Source organism: Schistocerca nitens, chromosome 3 (genome assembly GCF_023898315.1).
Source record: "Schistocerca nitens isolate TAMUIC-IGC-003100 chromosome 3, iqSchNite1.1, whole genome shotgun sequence".
In the NCBI taxonomy this organism is placed as follows: Eukaryota; Metazoa; Arthropoda; class Insecta; order Orthoptera; family Acrididae; genus Schistocerca; species Schistocerca nitens.
The window spans coordinates 449,453,426-449,474,689 of NC_064616.1; the positions used below are offsets into that span (position 1 = coordinate 449,453,426).

General features: G+C 45.1%; 1 pseudogene; it reads right to left on the bottom strand.

Moving 5' to 3' along the window:
• Window positions 1-229: 229 nt before the first annotated feature.
• LOC126250522 (5S ribosomal RNA) lies at window positions 230-347 on the bottom strand (annotated as a pseudogene).
• Window positions 348-21,264: the final 20,917 nt, after the last annotated feature.

Consider the following 21,264-nt stretch of genomic DNA (forward strand, 5'->3'; position numbering starts at 1 on the left):
ATTGTTTACGAGATTTTGAAATTTAGGTAAAGCACTCCGTCTTCAGGGCATGAGTGGCCTACCTGGACCATCCGACCGCTGTGTCATCTTCAGTGGAGGATGCGGATAGGAGGGGCGTAGGGTCAGCACACCGCTCTTCCGGTCGTTATAGTATTCTTGACCGAAGCCGCTACTAATTGGTCCAGTAGCTCCTCAATTGGCATCACGAGGCTGAGTACGCCCCGAAAAATGGCAACAGCGCATGGCGGCCTGGATGGTCACCCATCCAAGTGCCGACCACGCCCGACAGCGCTTAACTTCGGTGATCTCACGGGAACCGGTGTAGCCACTGCGGCAAGGCCGTTGGCCTAAATTTAGGTAATCTAGATGATAATATTAAAAATAATGATTATGAGGTGGAAGCGCTGCTAAGAGGCAAAGCGCCAGTAGATGCAAGATTAGGTCCTTCTATTTCATCTGTTTGGACAGCGATGGTTTTCTGCCTAAGTACTAAAGATTATTATAGATATACGTATATATCTTTTAGGGATATTTACACATGATACTCATAAAAAACACGTTTTGTTTTCTACCTCTTCAGGAGTATTGGGATCATCCAGAGGCTTGTGCCAAATACGCCTCGGCTGGATGTGTCGATGACGCATGGACCTAAGTCCAGGCCTTTGATGATGCTTTCGCTGCACCCATGAATGCCGCACTTGCTTCAGCCCTGACTGTCAAAAATGCATTCACTACAGCTTGGACCATCTGGGAGTCATCCTGTACCACCTCTACATCGGCCTTCAGGTAGATGCGGTCTCCTGGCCCATCCTTTTAAGTTTTAATGATCACCAGGATAGATGCCTGTCTACATTGTGTGGACAGTGTAAAACGTGCGTGGGGCCGGCCGGAGTGGCCGAGCAGTTCTGGGCGCTACACTCTGGAACCGCGCAACCGCTACGGTCGCAGGTTCGAATCCTGCCTCGGGCATGGATGTGTGTGATGTCCTTAGGTTAGTTAGGTTTAACTAGTTATACGCTCTAGGGGACTGATGACCTCAGAAGTTAAGTCCCGTAGTGCTCAGAGCCATTTGAACCATTTTTACTCGCATGTCTTTGATACAGTAAGTGTGGGGTCTAGTTTTGTCCTGCTTCCAGAGGATATCGCTCAAAAGTACGCTTGTACAAAGTGAATTTATTTGCTTTGCATAGTCTGTTATAGATTGCAGTAGTAATTGGCAAAAAATCCAGAGTATATGAGTACATACCAAACACCTAATGTCTGTGAGCATTATAATTTTTATGTTATCACAGTCCCATTAAACTCCAGGGCCTAGTTAAATCTGAGTGGCAGAGTCGATATTAATCAGTTCATGTTTATGATCTGGCAGCAGATGAAGGCAAGTCAGAAGAAGGGTACAATGTGCAGAACAGAAAGATCTAAAGTATAAAGTACTCTAACCACTCTGCTTTTTGAAACTGGCCGGTTTAGTAAATGCCAAACGACGCCTCGCTTGGTGTAAGGAGCGTAAAAATTGGACAATTGAACGGAGGAAAATCGTTGTGTGGAGTGACGAATCACGGCACACAATGTGGCGATCCGATGGCTGGGTGTGGATATGGCGAATGCCCGGTGAACCTCATCTGGCAGCGGGTGTAGTGCCAACAGTAAAATTCGGAGGCGGTGGTATTATGGTGTGGTCGTGTTTTTCAAAGAGGGGCTTGTAACCCATGTTTATTTGCGTGGCATTATCACAACACAGGCCTACCTACATTGATGTTTTAAGCACCTTCTTGCTTCCCGATGTTGAAGAACAGTTCGGAGATAGCGATTGCCTCTTTCAACACGATAAAGCACCCGTTCATAATGCACGGCCCGTGACGGAGTGGTTACACGACAATAACATCCCTGTAATGGACTAGCCTGCTCAGAGTCCTCACCTGAATCCTTCAGAATACCTTTGGGATGTTTTGGAACGCCGACTTCGTGCCAGGCCTCACCGAGCGACACCGATACCTCTCCTCAGCGCAGCATTCCGTGAAGAATGGGCTGCTATCTCCCAAGAAAACTTCCAGCACCTGATTGAACGTATGCCTGCGAGAGTGGAAGCTGTCATCGAGGCTAAGGGTGGGCCAACACCATACTGAATTTCAGCATTACCGATGGAGGGCGCCACGAACTTGTAAGTAATTTTCAGCCAGGTGTCCGGATATTTTCGATCACATAGTGTATGTGGGTTTTGAGTGCCTCCTAGCTCCCGTGGAGCTTTTTGAAGGTGACCCCTGCCTCCCATATTACCTTCACAGAACGGCATGTACCATATGCGGCGGCGTATGACGTTCTATGCTCAGACGATTCCAGTCTTGGTTCAAATGGCTCTGAGCACTATGGGACTTAACATCTAAGGTCATCAGTCCCCTAGAACATAGAACTACTTAAACCTAACCAAACTAAGGACAACATCCATGCCCGAGGCAGGATTCGAACCTGCGACCGTAGTGGTCGCGCGGTTCCGGACTGAAGCGCCTAGAACCGCTTGGCCACACTGGCCGGCGATTCCAGTCTTTAACAATGCGAATCATACCTCGCGGATACGTTTGCGGATGGTTGCTCAGTGATCTCGAAAAGCTTGCACGCCATGTTGAATCGGATTTACCGCAACAACATTCCTATGACCGAATCACAAGGGAGTGATGCCTTATACAACGAAGCAATTGATTGTCATTTTAGGAGACTGCCATTGTGCCATTAGATAGTAAAGCAGAAAGTGTATGTAGAGACCGCTGTTATTTAATAGTGAGGTTTTGAGGTACAGCACACAAGACATACAACTTGAAATACCAACTGGGACGACACATACCCGTTTTCTTTCACAACTGGAATGGGTGCGATGCTCACATCTTTGTTGGGTACCTGGGTGATTTCGATTTCAGAGGTGATAAGGTTTGAGTCCTGCCTGATATTATTCTCCAAACGAGTCACCAAAACCACATTGCCCGGCATCCCCTAGAACTTAGAACTACTTAAACCTAAATAACCTAAGGACATCACACACATCCATGCCCGAGGCAGGATTCGAACTTGCGACCGTAGCGGTCGCGCCGTTCCAGACTGAAGCGCCTAGAACCGCTCGGCCACAAAGGCCGGCACTGCCGTTAAGGATGCGAAGTATGAATATGTGGAAAATGTCCGACAGTAGTTCGGCATACCTGATTAAGGGAAATATGCTAGATTATACATGAACACGGATGTGAGCCTGCACACCATCATGTTCGAGAAATTCAGAAATGTATAGCTGGGCGCATACTCTCTGGGTCCTACCTTCCATAGCGCCAGGACAAGGCGTTCATGGGACGCAATGTTATAAAGAGCACTTGTCAGCACTCAACTGTTGGACGATGCTGACCTGCTACTTTTCTTTGAACGGAGGATTTTCTGAGGATTTTGTCAGTGAGTGTATAGATAAACCAAGGCAAATAACCCGTGAATGCTTGAGGAGGAGTACAAGACATCTGACGATTTGAGGAACATCCCGTACTTGGATGTAAACAACTTATACAGACGCGACACGCAACAGTCTCTGCCGATTCGAGAGTTCTGATGGTTGTTCTGTAAGGACACAGCCAGACTGGATAAGTTGCAAGGCGGAGCTGCTGACTCTGGTGTAGAATATGTCTTGGAGGCAGAACAGGCATATCCTACCAGTTTGCATGGTATGCACAGCAACTTGTCGATATGTTTGAATCATCTAGTCATGCGTAATGATTGCGTCTCAGAGCTGATGACGATGCAGGGGGATAAAAAGAGATACATTATGCACTACAGAAACCACCAGCAGTGCCTCAGTTGTGGAATAGAACTTATTAGAGTTACATGCGCTGTCTCCATGAAACAGACATGCTGGTTGGACGAATACATAGATGCCAGTACCGAAAATGGGGTCTCGAAGTGTACCAGTATTAGTTTGGAAAGGAATTCTTTAAATTAATGATCAATGCAGTATTCTTGAAAACTATGGAAGATATGAGAAAGTGTTGCGAAATGTATTTAATTTACTGTCGTCCTGGTGCAAGCGATTATATTGCCAAGCCAAATTTTAAGCGAGCTATTATCTTCTATCAATGATTAGTGACGTTGGAGATGGCTAAGGTTTCAGTAGCGTTCACGAAACCTGTGTATGTCAGTATGTGTATGTTAGATCTTTCCACTACGAGTGTTCAAATGGCTCTGAGCACTATGGGACTTCATATCCGTGGTCATCAGTCCCCTAGAACTTAGAACTACTTAAACCTAACTAACCTAAGGACATCACACACATCCATGCCCGAGGTCATAGAACCGCTCGGCCACAGCGGCCGGCCATGGCAGCGGGACTTGGGAGATATGCTTATGCGTTTATGCCGAACCGATTTGCGTTGAAAGAAAAAAGCAGTAATAATTTTAGGTACCAGATGCAAATCTGGCACCGAACACTATTTGCATGATGGTACGGCATCCACGCTGTCATTTGTCAAGTCATAACATGAGTGAACAGTATGGGAATCGAAAAGAGAGACTGTGTAGTGTTACTGAAACTGTAGGGGAGCAATTACAGCGATGCACTGAGTTAGTATCGGCGACTAAAAGGTCTGAGGAGAGCCTCAATGTCATTAAATACTTTAAAGAAGGTGATAATGAAATTTGAAAACACGTTTGATCTTGAAGTGGCACGTGGAAGAGCCAGGCGTCCTTTCGAGGTGGAAGTTAGTGACGAGGTTTCTTGTGCTGTAACTGACCATGCAGCATGTGCTCGGGTAGTACTGCTGCTTGTGCAATGTCAGGAGAATAGTCCATCCCAAGGTCAACGGTGGGAAAGTTTTGGGGCCTATTTTATACTGACCCCCGTACAAGGTCCAGACGGTGCAACAACTGAGACCCCATGATCCACAGCAACGCTTTGAATTTGCTCTTAAGTTTCTGGAACAGATCGGAGTTGATTTGACTAGGCAATATTCTATGGAGTGACGAGGCGCAGTTTACTTTACAGGGTAGAGTGAATAGACACAGCTGCCGAATTTGGCGTTTTGTTGAACTGTGTGTTGTGTACGAAGAGCCATTGCATTCGCCGTATGTGAGTGTGTTGTGTCGATTCACAAGCACCTTTATTCTCGGTCAGTTCTTCTTTGAAGGGAATACACACAGAGAACTTTTCAGATGTACCGTGACCTCTGCACGTTATCGAGACCTACTTGGGCAGGATGTGATTCTTACTGGAATCCACTGATTCCAATGAAGGTGGTGCAATACCTCATGTCGCTCGACCGATGAAAGAACTGCTTAATGCAACCTTCCACGAACGTATTATCTCCAGAGGTTTTCCAGATGAATGGCCTCTGAGGTCACCTGATCTGAATCCATGTGACATTTGGCTCTGGGGATGCCGAAAAGAACGATTTTACATGGGACACGTTCGGTCTCTACCTTATCTGTCCGCCCCGATAGCTGAGTGGTCAGCGTGACGGATTGCCGTCCTACGGGCCCGGGTTCGATTCCCGGCTGAGTCGGTGATTTTCTCCGCTCAGTGACTGGGTGTTGTGTTGTCTTCATCATCATTTCATCCCCATCCGGGGCGCAGGTCGCCCAATGTGGCGTCGAATGTAATAAAACCCGCACCAAGGCGGCCGGATCTGCTCCGTAAGGGGCCTCCTGGCCAATGACGCCAAACGCTCATTTCCATTCCTACCTTATCTGAAGGTTAGTATACAGGAACACACTGCTGAGATTTCATCGGAACTGCTGCAAGAAACTGTTGATCACCTCACTTTACGGATGCAGCATCTCGTCGACGTCTCTGGTGCTCATATTGGACAAATTGTATAAGTGGCAGATACTATTAAAACCAACATTATGCTTTTCTCACCTGTTTGGCCCTTTCTCTTCACATCCTGTTCCTAACTCATTACGTATGGAAACATTTCTATACGTCTTTCTTGCATTCACAGCGCCAGGTTTGCACCAGGTAGCCAAAATTGGAAATAATTCTTTCCCTGCGAAAATCGGTTTCGCATTGACATAGTAGAATATCTACCAAGTTTCGCTGCTATACGATAATTACAGCCTACACAGGACCTCTGCGAATAGCTGCACTGTAATTATAACCACCCTGAACATTTTATAATATTTTTCATAGGATTGATCTACTAGTGAAATACGTATTTCTGTATGATGAATCTGATTAGATCGCATTGTATCATCTGAGAACCAGGCAAATGTAAATTTAACAGCATATCTGCACTCCGCTTTAGCTAGGATGACCGCGGTACGTGCTTTAAAATAATTTTTTTGTCAAGTGTCAGTGCCATCTCCTAGGCATCAGGAAGTAAAGTGTGACAGACTGTCTGGCTGATAACTTTTCAGCTTAGGTCTCAGCCACACATTTACATTTTTCATTGCTTTTATTCATTTAATTTATGTTTCAGTGACAACCTATCCATCGTTTAGATGCACATGTGTGTGTGTGTGTGTGTGTGTGTGTGTGTGTGTGTGTGTGTGTGTGTCTTGGATTTGTTTTGAATGACATTTTATCGCATACTCTACACAATTTTATACGAGGGGCGGTCAATAAATAATGCAACACTTTTTTTTCTCAATAGGTTGACAAATTCGGAATTTGTTGCGTGACATCGTGGAATTTTCCCACTTCATCCCCTATAGTTTCATGGAGTTCCGATAGGTGGCGGCGGTATACGTAGCATTCAAAATGTCACCTGTAACGGAGGTGCGTTCGAAGCAGAGAAATGCCATTGAATTTCTTTTGGGGGAAAACCGCAGCATCGTAGATATTCTTGGGCTGTTGTAGAATGTCTACAGAGATCTAGCAGTGAACAAAAGCGCGGTGGGTCTTTGGACGAGGCGTCTGTCATCACCGCAAAGGGGTGGCGCAGACCTATCCGGTCTCCCGCGTGCACACAGCTGTGACACCTACAGTGTTGCCACTTGGGCAGACTCTCGTTCGAAGTGATCGACGGATTACAACAAACATTTCGTTGCTCAACTGGACGCCTCTGTTGGTCTTGCTGACACAGCCGCCCACCCAAAGCTGTGTGCCTGCTGGGTTCCTCGCCGCCTAACAGAAGACCATAAAGAGCAACGAAGGACCATCTGTGCGGAATTGCATACGTGTTACGGGGCTGATGGTGACATTTTTTGTCGAACATCGTCACAGGTGATGAAACGTAGGTTCAGCACTGCAAACCGGAGACAAAACGGCAATCCATGGATTGGAGCCACATCAGCTCTCCTCCGAAGAGAGGCAAAATCATGGCCGCGTCCTCTCGGATTGTAAAGGGGTACTTCTGTGTGATGTCCTCCCACATGGTGCAACAATCAGATTTGAAGTGTATTGTGTTACCATCAGGAAATCGTAAAAACGACTTCAGCGTACTCGTCGCCACAGAAATGCAAACAAACTTCTCCTTCTCCGTTACAACGCAAGACCTTACACAAGTCTGCGCACTCGAGAGGTCGAGGTGAACTTACAAAACTTCAATGGACTGTTCTTCCTCATCCACCCTACAGCCCGGATCTTACAGCTTCCGACTTCCATCTGCTTGACCCAATGAAGGATGCACTCCGCAGAAAATAGTATGTGGATTATAAAGAGGTTACTCATGCAGCAAGACGTTGGCTCTCCGATGTCGACCAGTAGAGTACTACCGTGCGAGCAGACAGGCCCTCCCAGTACGTTGCCGTGAGGCCGTCGCATTGAACGGAGATTATGTTGAAAAATACAGTTTCGTAGCCAAAAGAGTGGGGAATAACATGGTGTATTGGAATCCTGAATAAAATCAAACAGCTTTCAGGAAAAAATATGTTGCATTACTTGTCGAATGCCGCTCGTATATTAGTAACAATGCTAAAGACATCTGCCAAAAAAATGGTTCAAATAGCTCTGAGCACTATGGGACTTAACATCTATGGTCATCAGTCCCCTAGAACTTAGAACTACTTAAACCTAACTAAGCTAAGGACAGCACACAACACCCAGTCATCACGAGGCAGAGAAAATCCCTGACCCCGCCGGGAACGCTACCGCACGACCACGAGCTGCGGACAGACATCTGCCACATTTAGCTCTACAGCACCAAGTTTCCTAAAGGGTATAAACGATAACTGTTTACAACGAATCACAGTGGTATACGGAAAGTCAAGAAGAACAGTTTATACAGGACACTTGCTATCTATCAAGCCGGGAAACAGCTTAAAATTGGCTACGGCGCATGAGGGCCGCGCGAGATTTTTAGTATTTTCTCACCCTCTAACGCAACCGACTTAGTCAGCAATTTCGTTAACATTACTAATTTATTCTTAGCCATGAGAGTAACGAAATAAAAAAGACTTTTGTAAGCGTTATGCAAAAAGTAATTAGGTCTACTATACGATTTAAGCCTAACCATTACAAGTACAGTATTTTCGTAGTAAGAAGAACACAGAAACAAAATGACGTAATTGTTAATTTCATGCAGTTAAAGCTATAATATTTTTAGGTAGAATTTACACGAACGTGGATTTTACTTTTTATAAGTGCAAGGGAAGAGGTTTTTAATATTCAAGAATAGTTTTAGCGAAAATCTCGCTTGGTGCGCATGCGCTATAGCTTAGGTGGCAATCTGAGGCTGTTCCTCGGCTTGATAGATCACAAGCGTCCCATATCAATTTGTTCGTCTTGACATCACCTACACCACTGTGGCACGTTGTAAACAGTAATTTTTTACATGCTGTGTTGACTACCGTCCTCGTAATTCATGTGCGTATCCGGGGAAACGAGGTGTAAACAACGGTGTAATTGGAATATCTGTCAGCCATGAATCGTGCTGTGTCTTGGCTTTCGGTAGTAGTCGAACAGTACAGAGGCGCTAGGAATTTTGCTAGAATAGGATATTTGGCGAGTCTCATTGCCAGCTGTTGAGATGTTGCAACACCGGATAGCGCAATATTTAGTAGAAATTATTATTGCTATACGTCATACATGTTGTGTATTGTAACGATGGACGATTGAAAATATCCTAGATTGATACGTATAGGCACAGCCTCTGTATATATAGTGTCCCAAACCGTGGGATAAGGACCGTCAGTCAGTTGCGAGCCTACCTTTCAGTTCAGCTTCCCCCCTCCCCCCTCCCAACCACCCTCACCCACCATCCCTATCCTACTATCGAGATTAGGTTACACAAAACGTCAATCTATATTGTTGCACCAGACTCAGCAGAGATGAAACAGCGACTTAAAATGCATTTATTTATTAATAACCAGCTAGAGATGCACGGTGTTAGCGGTATAATTGCAGATATTTTTATTGGTGACTGAGGACTGTGTACTGAACAACATTACATCAGTATTTACTTCATTTGATGAAGCTATTAAGAGTGGCATGTTTTCACGTTGGTTAGTGGCAAAGAGTAAGCCATTAATGCTTATTTTCCTCTGGGCAGATGATCAGGAGCTGAAGCGTGGACATGTGATGTAAAACGGTTAATCTATTTGCCAGGTGTAGTCCACTTGATGGTGCGGTCATGACAGTGCAGAACACACCAGGCAGTAAATTATTTGACGTGTTTGCGGGAAACCTGTTACACAAAGAGACAAAAACAATTAACACACTAAAGTGCGTACATATGAAGGTACCAATGATCACAATCTGATTTTGTCCACTACAAATGTTTTTTTTGAAAGCCTGAGACTGTGAAGACCATTGGTTTGCTTATAAATAACTTTTCAGTCACGATTTTCTATGATTCATGTTTTATACGACGCGGTTCGAGAAATGATACCTGTTTTGAAATGTGTCTTCTCCTTGTACTATGCCATTTTTACGCAATGTTTTCGATGTGTGAGGTCCTGCTTTGTTCTGTTGACTTTTCTTCAATATTTACAACAAATGCGCAATTTTTAGTTAGTTATCAATTTTTATGTGTAGTTAGTGGTGGAATTTGCAAGAACCTGTGCTTACAGTTTTCTTATGATCCATTTATGCACACATGTCAAAAATCACACACAACATTAGTGCCCAGCATACATCGAGATTAACTTAATAACATAAACACACAGTCATTCTCGATGCGTACTGTGCACTGAAAGTTGTGTGTTACGTTTTACATGTGTGAGACTCTGCACAAATGTATCATAAGAAACTATAAGTCCAAGTTCTTCCTAAAAACTACAACAACCTAAAAATTGAAGAATCACTTCTGAAACGCGACGTGTAAAATATGAATAAAAGAAAATCGTGACTTGTAGCAGAAAAGATATTTATAAACAAACAAATGATACAATATCTGCACTTTCTGCAGTTATACGCCTAACGCCATTTATATTTCACATACACTTTTTAATATGAGAGAAACGTCGGCAGAAGACCAAGGCAGAAGTCATGTGTGTTGGGTTGACTGAGCACTGAGCAAAGTCTGTGAGCGACAGCTCATCCAAGAGCACGACTAGTGGCCATCTCCCTCGACCTAACGTCGTCAATTAATGAGGTTTGCGACACGACAAGAACGTTTATTATCTGGCATCTCAAGAACTGCAATCAATATCTTGAATGTTAACTGTTCCTTTGCATCCGATAGGTTAACACGGTAAGGGCGCCGTCAGTCCCGTGAGACTGACAGTGGACTCTTTCCTTGTGGCGGCGTTAGTCCCCTGGTTCAAAATGTTCAAATGTGTGGGAAATCTTATGGGACCTAACAGCTAAGGTCATCAGTCCCTCAGCTTACATACTACTTAACCTAAATTATCCTAAGGACAAACACACACACCCATGCCCGAGGGAGGACTCGAACCTCCGCCGGGACCAGCCGCACAGTCCATGACTGCAGCGCCTGAGACCGCTCGGCTAATCCCGCGCGGCGTCCCCTGGTCTTGACTGCATTATTCGTTTGGTGGAAGTCAGTCCGTGCGCACTAACAGTGCACTTTTCGTCTGGACGACACCAGTGCATGGGGACGGTGGTATCAAGGCTATAAAACAAATTTTGTAATTTTAATGAAATTTGTTAAAACATTCAGCACAAAAATGAGGTTTAGATTTACACTTATCACAAAGGTAACAAACTGTTTAGTTAACTTTCTAGCTGTACTGCGACCGAATGTTTTTGTGTTTGTCACCGAGCGAGATGGCGCAGTGGTTAGCACACTGGACTCGCATTCGGGAGGACGACGGTTCAATCCCGCGTCCGGCCATCCTGATTTAGGTTTTCCGTGATTTCCCTAAATCGCTTCAGGCAAATGCCGGGATGGTTCCTTAGAAAGGGCACGGCCGATTTCCTTCCCCGTCCTACCCTAATCCGAGCTTGTGCTCCGTCTCTAATGACCTCGTTGTCGACGGGACGTTAAATAGTAATCTCCTCCTCCTTGTGTTTGTCTTGTAACATTTAGAACAATATCTACGCACTCTGTGTACTTCACTTCATTTGTTTACAACTGGCGTTAGCTTCTTCTTGAGTCGACAAGGGAAGGCATTCCTTTATGTTAATGCCGTGTGACCGCAACTGACAACTGTTTCCGTTCCGTCACATCTTTGACTACATTTACTGAGTATAGGCATTTGCCGGCCGAAGTGGCCGTGCGGTTAAAGGCGCTGCAGTCTGGAACCGCAAGACCGCTACGGTCGCAGGTTCGAGTCCTGCCTCGGGCATGGATGTTTGTGATGTCCTTAGGTTAGTTAGGTTTAACTAGTTCTAAGTTCTAGGGGACTAATGACCTCAGCTGTTGAGTCCCATAGTGCTCAGAGCCATTTGAACCATTTTTTGAGTATAGGCATTTGTGTTCAAATAAGGAGATACGTAAACAGGCATAATACGGCGCTGCGTTCGGCAACGCCTATATAAGACATCAAGTGTTGACGCAGTTGTTAGATCGGCTACTGCTACTACAATGGCAAGTCATCAAGATTTAAGTAAATTTGAACGTGGTGTTATAGTCGGCGCACGAGCGATACGGCACTGCATCTCCGAAATAGCGATGAAGTGGTGACTTTCCCGTACGACCATTTTACGAGTGTTCAGTGAATATCAGGAATTTGCTAAAACATCGGATCTGCGACATCGCTGCGGCCTGAGAAAAATCCAAATGGCTCTGAGCACTATGGGACTTAACATCTGTGGTCATCAGTCCCCTAGAACTCAGAACTACTTAAACCTAACTAATCTAAGGACATCACACACATCCATACCCGACGCAGGATTCGAACCTGCGACCGTAGCGGTCGCGCGGTTCCAGACTGAAGCGCCTAGAACCGCTCGGCAAAAACAGCCAGCGAGAAAGATCCATAAGAACGGTACCAACGACGACTGAAGAGAATCGTTCAACGTAACAGAAGTGCAACCCTACCGGAAATTGCTGCAGATTACAGTGTTGGGCCATCAACAAGTGTCACCGTGCGAACCGTTCAACGAAACATCATCGATATGGTCTTTAGGAGCCGAAGTCCCACTCGTGTACCCTTGGTGACTGCACAACACAAAGCTTTACGCCTCGCCTGGGCCCGTCAACACCGACATTGGAGTGTTGATGGCTTGGTTCAAATGGCTCTGAGCACTATGGGACTTAACATCTGTGGTCATCAGTTCCCTAGAACTTAGAACTACTTAAACCTACCTAACCTAAGGACATCACACACATCCATGCCCGAGGCAGGATTCGAACCTGCGACCGTAGCGGTCGCGCGGTTCCGGACTGAGCGCCTAGAACCGCGAGACCGCGGCCGGCGGAGTGTTGATGACTGGAAACATGTTGTCCTGTCGGACGAGTCTCGTTTCACATTGTATCGAGCGGATGGACTTTTACGGGTATGGAGACAACCTCATGCATCCATGGACCCTGCATGTCAGCAGGGGACTGTTCAAGCTGGTGGAGATCCTGTAGTCGTGTGAGGCATGTGCAGCTGGAGTTATATGGGACCCTTGGTACGTCTAGATACGTCTGTGACAGGTAACACGTACGTAAGCATCCTGTCTTATCACCTGAATCCATTCATGTCCGTTGTGCATTCCTATGGACTTGGACAATTCCAGCATGTCAATGCGACACTCCACACGTCCAGAATTGCTATAGAGTGGTTCCAGGAACACTCTTCTGAGTTTAAACAATTCCGCTGGCAACCAAACTCCGCAGACATGAACATCATTCAGCATATGTGGGATGCCTTGCAATGTGCTGTTCAGAAGAGATCTTTACCTCCTCGTACAGCCCTATAGGATTCATGGTGTCATTTCCCTCCAGCACTACTTCAGATATTAGCAGAGTTCATGCCACTTCGAGTTGCGGCACTTCTGTGTGCTCGTGGGGACCCTACACGATATTAGGGAGATGTACCAGTTTCTTTGGCTCTTCAGTGAATAACGCATTCACAACTGCGGTGTTCAAAGAAAGGTCGAATAGTAAGTTTCGACACCATTTTAACATATTTTTTCAATGGATTGCTATATGCGCTCATCTGATCAGAAGGGGCAATATCAGTTTTTCTCTTATTACATTCAGCAACAATATTTAGTTTTCGATAAACCCCTCTTTTGGTAGTAATGTTTTCCATTTCACTCGAATGTTTGGTGGAAAACGTTTCTTTTCTCTTTCCATTTCAGGACCGTAATTTGTTGACTATTCTCTTTTGTGATCAATTCACCTTGTTTCAGTAGGTCATTACTGCTTTTTTTCTTTTCTTTTTTTTTTTTTTTTGGTAATTCCTTTAGGATCTGGCCGAAGGCTACCAACCAAATGCATATTACTTATTATGTGTTTGCTTGCCAAATCTACACTCGTATGCTAATTATCGGTACACAATGTATGGCCTTTATTGAATACGTCTTGATACATATTCATCACAACATTTGTGGTGTAGTCTTTTATTTATCAAGTACTTTGCCAGTGTAAGTTCTAAATCAGTAGCAGTATCCATTATCGCAGTACAATTTAAACATTTTGATGTCATACTTGTGCCTCATGTACCTCATGTGTGTTTCAAACATTGCCTGAATATAATTCGTCCTCAGAATGGTATTAGAGGCTTGCGAAATATAGTACGAGGGCGGTTCAGAAAGTAACCTCCGATTGGTCACAGTGCGGGTTGTGGGGGAGTAGCGACGCCATCTGTGCGTTCACGCACTCAACAGGTCAGTCGGCATCAAGCCGTGGTCGAGTGAACGTCGTACCTGCGCTAGTTTAGTTTTTGTGGCAGTTTGAAATGTGTGCTGCAATAGAAAACCCCGCCAAATGTGAAGTGCGTGCTGTCATAAGGTTTTTTACAGCCAAAGGATATTCTGCAGCAGCTATTCATCGTGAGCTTTGTGCCGTGTACGGACCAAGAGTTATGAGTGAAGGAGTTGTCCGTGAATGGGTACGTTTATTTAAAAGTGGACGAGAAAACGTTCATGATGAAGAGAGGAGTGGTAGACCATCATTGGTGACTGACGAACTCGTTCAGACAATTGATGCAAAAGTTCGTGAAAATCGACGTTTCTCAATGTCGGAGTTGTCTACTGGTTTTCCACAGATTTCTAAGACTCTCTTGTACGAGATAGTGACAGCAAGATTGGGTTACCGAAGAGCTCAAAGATGCGGTCACAGGCTGGCTCCAGGCACAAGCGGGTGATTTTTATGCAGAAGGAATTTCAAAGCTTGTGAAGAGATACGATAAGTGCCTCAATCGCTATGGAGACTATGTAGAAAAATAGTGCAAAGATGTAGTTGTAAGATGTATATATTAAAATATTTTTATTTAACTTGGTGTATTTTTTTAAATCAACCGGAGGTTACTTTCTGAACTGCCCTCGTATTTCGCCTGGATAATAATACTTTTTTTAAAATTTTTGTTCTGTTCGTCGACGATGAAGTGAACTTCTGAGAGACGATCTCAAGCATCACCTTTTTTAGTATCTGAGAAATGCAATATTCTCAACGGAATTTCGAAACGCGGGAATGTTTGAATAAACGGTGGATCCTGAGACCAATATAAATGTATGGACGGAAGTTTCACCAATCCCATCCGCAAAAACAATCCAAACAACCGCTTTATTTCATCCTCGTTTCTTGGCACACATTGATTGAAACGGTTTCAAACCAATGTCATTTGTGTAGTACAAATTTTCGTTTGTACACTGATGTGTTCAAATATTTAATCTGTGACTAAAAGTCCATAGAAAAAATGGCTCTGAGCACTATGCGACTTAACTTCTGAGGTCATCAGTCGCCTAGAACTTAGAACTAATTAAACGTAACTAACCGAAGGACATCACACACATCCATGCCCGAGGCAGGATTCGAACCTGCGACCGTAGCGGTCGCTCGGTTCCAGACTGCAGCGCCTAGAACCGCACGGCCACTCCGACCAGCAAAAAGTCCATAAAAATCTTCGACTTCGTTACACTTTTGCACACGTTCATCACTCACTTTGGCACCATGGGTACTTGTCAAATCCACAGGTCAAGCCTCGTACTTTGATCACTTATTGAACCACCAGACGAATTATGACTGACGAATGACGGCAGGTGCATTTCACGGGCACGTATACGTGGTACAAATAACGTGCTCGATGAATCGCTGTCTTCTCCTCGCAGCATTTTCACTACAATGGGCAACAAAGCTTTTTGAAAATAATCTCTGTGTAACTAGTCCCTCCCTGTACAACTGTGGCTTTCGCTAACCGGCCATCTCTAGGAGGTTGTCTTCTTACCATATCACGCCCGTTTCTACTCCAATTCAACAAACTTACGTTTTGCTTACTTTCTCGGCTTGGGGGCAACGATTTTTTTCTAGGGAACCACCTGTGTATCAGGTGGCAAGCACTGCGAGGCCGTTTGATGGGTTGCAGCCCAGGCAGTCGCACCTTTCCGCTGCCGTTCTTATGCTAACTCAACACCCGCCAAATGGTCGCCGGCACGCGGGACTGCCACCTCTACGGAAAGCTGGCAATCGGGGATCATTTCGCAGCGGGACTCATCACTGACGACCAATCTACTCCATTAAGTGCCGGACAACTGTGGGACACAAACCTGATTGTCGCCCGCCATACGGCTCGACAACCGGGAATGATGTTCTAGGGTGCCATATCATTTCATAGTGGGACCCCTTTCTTTTTCATCCGCGCTACCCTTACAGCACACCGATATGTCGACTTATTCTATGGCCAGTTTTGCTGCTATTCGTGGCAATCCATCATGGGCTTACATTTTAGCAAGATAATGTCCGTCCGCAAATGTTGAGAGTTTCTTCTGCTTGTCTTCGTGCTTGCCATATCGGGCCTTGGCCAGGAAGGTTGCCGGATCTCTCATGAACTGAGAACGTTTGGAGTATTATGGGCCGTCCCTTCGACCAGCTCAGAATATTGAAGATCTAACGCGCCAACTGGACAGAATTTAGCACGATATACCTCAGGGGGGATCAAACAACAGTGTTATTTAATGTTAAGCCCAGTAACAGCTTGCATAGGGACAGAGGCGTAACAACGCCTTATTGACTTACTCAATTAGTGAAGCTCTTTCACTTGAATAAGTAATACAGTTTCCCTGAAACTGTAATCGTTTGTTTGTCTGTACCTGTACGATACAACTGCCAATTACCGCCGCATTCAGATGGTTCTATTGTGGTGCGTTTATTTTTGTCCTAAAGTGTATTTATCCCCCTTCCTCCCCCTCTCTCCCTGTACGCACACACACACACACACACTACCATCCAATACTACACTACTGGCCATTAAAATTGCTACACCAACAAGAAATGCAGATGATAAACGGGTATTCATTGGACAAATATATTATACTAGAATTGACATGTAATTACATTTTCACGCAATTTGGGTGCATAGACCCTGAGAAATCAGTACCCAGAACAACCACCTCTGGCCGGAATAACGGCCTTGATACGCCTGGGCATTGAGTCAAACAAAGCTTGGATGGCGTGTACAGGTACAGCTGCCAATGCAGCTTCAACGCGATACCACAGTTTATCAAGAGTAGTGACTGGCGTATTGTGACGAGCCAGTTGCTCGGCCACCATTGACCAGACGTTTTCAATTGATAAGAGATCTGGGGAATGTGCTGGCCAGGGCAGCAGTTGAACATTTTCTGTATCCAGAAAGGCCCGTACAGGACCTGCAACATGCGGTCGTGCACTATCCCGCTATAATGTAGGGTTTCGCAGGGATCGAATGAAGGGTAGAGCCACGGGTTGCAACACATCTGAAAAGTAACGTCCACTGTTCAAAGTGCCGTCAATGCGAACAAGAGGTGACCGATACGTGTAACCAATGGCACCCCTACCATCACGCCGGGTGACACGCCAGTATGGCGATGGCGAATACACGCTTCCAATGTGCGTTCACCGCGATGTCGACAAACACGGATGCGACCATCACGATGCTGTAAACAGAACCTGGATTCATCCGAAGAAGTGACGTTTTACCATTCGTGCACCCAGATTCGTCGTTGAGTACACCATCGCAGGCGCTTCTGACTGTGATGTAGCGTCGAGGGTAACCGCAGCCATGATCTCCGAGCTGATAGTCCATGCTGCTGCAAACGTCGTCGAACTGTTCGTGCAGATGGTTGTTGTCTTGCAAACGTCCCATCTGTTGACTCAGGGATCGAGAGGTGGCTGCACGACCCGTTACAGCCATGCGGATAAGATGCCTGTCATCTCGACTACTAGTGATACGAGGCAGTTGGGATCCAGCACGGCGTTCCATATTACCCTCCTGAACCCACCGATTCCATATTCTGCTAACAGTCATTGGATCTCGACCAACGCGAGCAGCAATGTCGCGATACGATAAACCGCAATCCCTATAGGCTACAATCCGACCTTTATCAAAGTCGGAAACGTGATGGTACGCATTTCCCCTCCTTGCACGAGGCATCACAACATCGTTTCACCAGGCAACGCCGGTCAACTGCTGTTTGTGAACGAGAAATTGGTTGGAAACTTTTCTCGTGTCAGCACGTTGTAGGTGTCGCCACCGGCGCCAACCTTCTACATCTACATCTACATCCATACTCCGCAAGCCACCTGACGGTGTGTGGCGGAGGGTACCCTGAGTACTTCTATCGGTTCTCCCTTCTATTCCAGTCTCGTATTGTTCGTGGAAAGGATTGTCGGTACGCTTCTGTGTGGGCCCTAATCTCTCTGATTTTATCCTCATGGTCTCTTCGCGAGATATACGTAGGAGGGAGCAATATACTGCTTGACTCCTGGGTGAAGGTATGTTCTCGAAACTTTAAAAAAAGCCCGTACCGAGCTACTGAGCGTCTCTCCTGCAGAGTCTTCCACTGGAGTTTATCTATAATCTCCGTAACGCTTTCGCGATTACTAAATGATCCTGTAACGAAGCGCACTGTTCTCCGTTGGATCTTCTCTATCTCTTCTATCAACCCTATCTGGTACGGATCCCACACTGGTGAGCATTATTCAAGCAGTGGGCGAACAAGCGTACTGTAACCTACTTCCTTTGTTTTCGGATTGCTTTTCCTTAGGATTCTTCCAATGAATCTCAGTCTGGCATCTGCTTTACCGACGATCAACTTTATACAGGGTGTTACAAAAAGGTACGGCCAAACTTTCAGGAAACATTCCTCACACACAAATAAAGAAAAGATGTTATTTGGACATGTGTCCGGAAACGCTTAATTTCCATGTTAGAGCTCATTTTAGTTTCGTCAGTATGTACTGTACTTCCTCGATTCACCGCCAGTTGGCCCAATTGAAGGAAGGTAATGTTGACTTCGGTGCTTGTGTTGACATGCGACTCATTGCTCTACAGTACTAGCATCAAGCACATCAGTACGTAGCATCAACAGGTTAGTGTTCATCACGAACGTTGTTTTGCAGTCAGTGCAATGTTTACAAATGCGGAGTTGGCAGATGCCCATTTGATGTATGGATTAGCACGGGGCAATAGCCGTGGCGCGGTACGTTTGTATCGAGACCGATTTCCAGAACGAAGGTGTCCCGACAGGAAGACGTTCGAAGCAATTGATCGGCGTCTTAGGGAGCACGGAACATTCCAGCCTATGACTCGCGACTGGGGAAGACCTAGAACGACGAGGACACCTGCAATGGACGAGGCAAGTCTTCGTGCAGTTGACGATAACCCTAATGTCAGCGTCAGAGAAGTTGCTGCTGTACAAGGTAACGTTGACCACGTCACTGTATGGAGAGTGCTACGGGAGAACCAGTTGTTTCAGTACCATGCACAGCGTGTGCAAGGCACTATCAGCAGCTGATTGGCCTCCACGGGTACACTTCTGCGAATGGTTCATCCAACAATGTGTCAATCCTCATTTCAGTGCAAATGTTCACTTTACGGATGAGACTTCATTCCAACGTGATCAAATTGCAAATATTCACAATCAACATGTGTGGGCTGACGAGAATCCGCACGCAATTGTGCAATCACGTCATCAACACAGATTTTCTGTGAACGTTTGGGCAGGCATTGTTGGTGATGTCTTGATTGGGCCCCATGTTGTTTCACCTACGCTCAATGGAGCACGTTATGATGATTTCATACGGGATACTCTACCTGTGCTGCTAGAACATGTGCCTTTACAAGTACGACACAACATGTGGTTCATGCTCGATAGAGCTCCTGCACATTTCAGTCGAAGTGTTCGTACGCTTCTCAACAACAGATTCGGTGACTGATGGATTGGTACAGGCGGACCAATTCCATGACCTCCACGCTCTCCTGACCTCAACCCTCTTGACTTTAATTTATGGGGGCATTTGAAAACTCTTGTCTACTCCATCCCGGTACCAAATGTAGAGATTCTTCGTGCTCGTATTGTGGACGGCTGTGATACAATACGCCGTTATCCAGGGTTGCATCAGCGCATCAGGGATTCCATGCGACGGAGGGTGGATGCATGTATCCTCGCTAACGGAGGACATTTTGAACATTTCCTGTAACAAAGTGTTTGAAGTCACGCTGGTACGTTCTGTTGCTGCGTGGTTCCATTCCATGATTAATGTGATTTGAAGAGAAGTAATAAAATGAGCTCTAACATGGAAAGTAAGCGTTTCCGGACACATGTCCACATAACATATTTTCTTTCTTTGTGTGTGAGGAATGTTTCCTGAAAGTTTGGCCGTACCTTTTTGTAACACCCTGTATGATCATTCCATTTTAAATCACTCCTAATGCGTACTCCCAGATAATTTATGGAATTAACTGCTTCCAGTTGCTGACCTGCTATTTTGTAGCTAAATGATAAGGGATCTATCTTTCTTTGTATTCGCAGCACATTACACTTGTCTACATTGAGATTCAATTGCCATTCCCTGCAACATGCGTCAATTCGCAATTGTAGGAATGCTCTGAAAAACTAATCATTTGCATATCACAGCATCTTCTTCGTGTCGGTTATATTTCCCGTCTTTAGCACGTCATCTTCGTGGTGTAGCAATTTTAATGGCCAGTAGAGTAAAAATAACTTGGTGTGAAAGAATGTGTTCTTCAACCGATCGCTTCTTTTAGTCATGTTACACCACAAACTTTTCTCTAATTCTATCCATTACCTCCTCATGAGGCAATACTAACCTTACGACTTATCTTAGAAGAAAGATTAAGAAAAGTCAAACCTACGTTTCTAGCATTTGTAGACTTAGAGAAAGCTTTTGACAATGTTAACTGGAATACTCTCTTTCAAATTCTGAAGGTGGCAGGGGTAAAATACAGGGAGCGAAAGGCTATTTACAATTTGTACAGAAACCAAGTGGCAGTTATAAGAGTCGAGGGGCATGAAAGGGAAGCAGTGGTTGGGAAAGGAGTGAGACAGGGTTGTAGCCTCTCCCCGATGTTATTCAATCTGTATATTGAGCAAGCAGTAAAGGAAACAAAAGAAAAATTCGGAGTAGGTATTAAAATCCATGGAGAAGAAATAAAAACTTTGAGGTTCGCCGATGACATTGTAATTCTGTCAGAGACAGCAAAAGACTTGGAAGAGCAGTTGAACGGAATGGACAGTGTATTGAAAGGAGGATATAAGATGAACATCAACAAAAGCAAAACGAGGATAATGGAATGTAGTCAAATTAAATCGGGTGATGCTGAGGGAATTAAATTAGGAAATGAGACACTTAAAGTAGTAAAGGAATTTTGCTATTTAGGGAGTAAAATAACTGATGATGGTCGAAGTAGAGAGGATATAAAATGTAGACTGGCAATGGCAAGGAAATCGTTTCTGAAGAAGAGAAATTTGTTAACGTCGAGTATAGATTTAAGTGTCAGAAAGTCGTTTCTGAAAGTATTTGTATGGAGTGT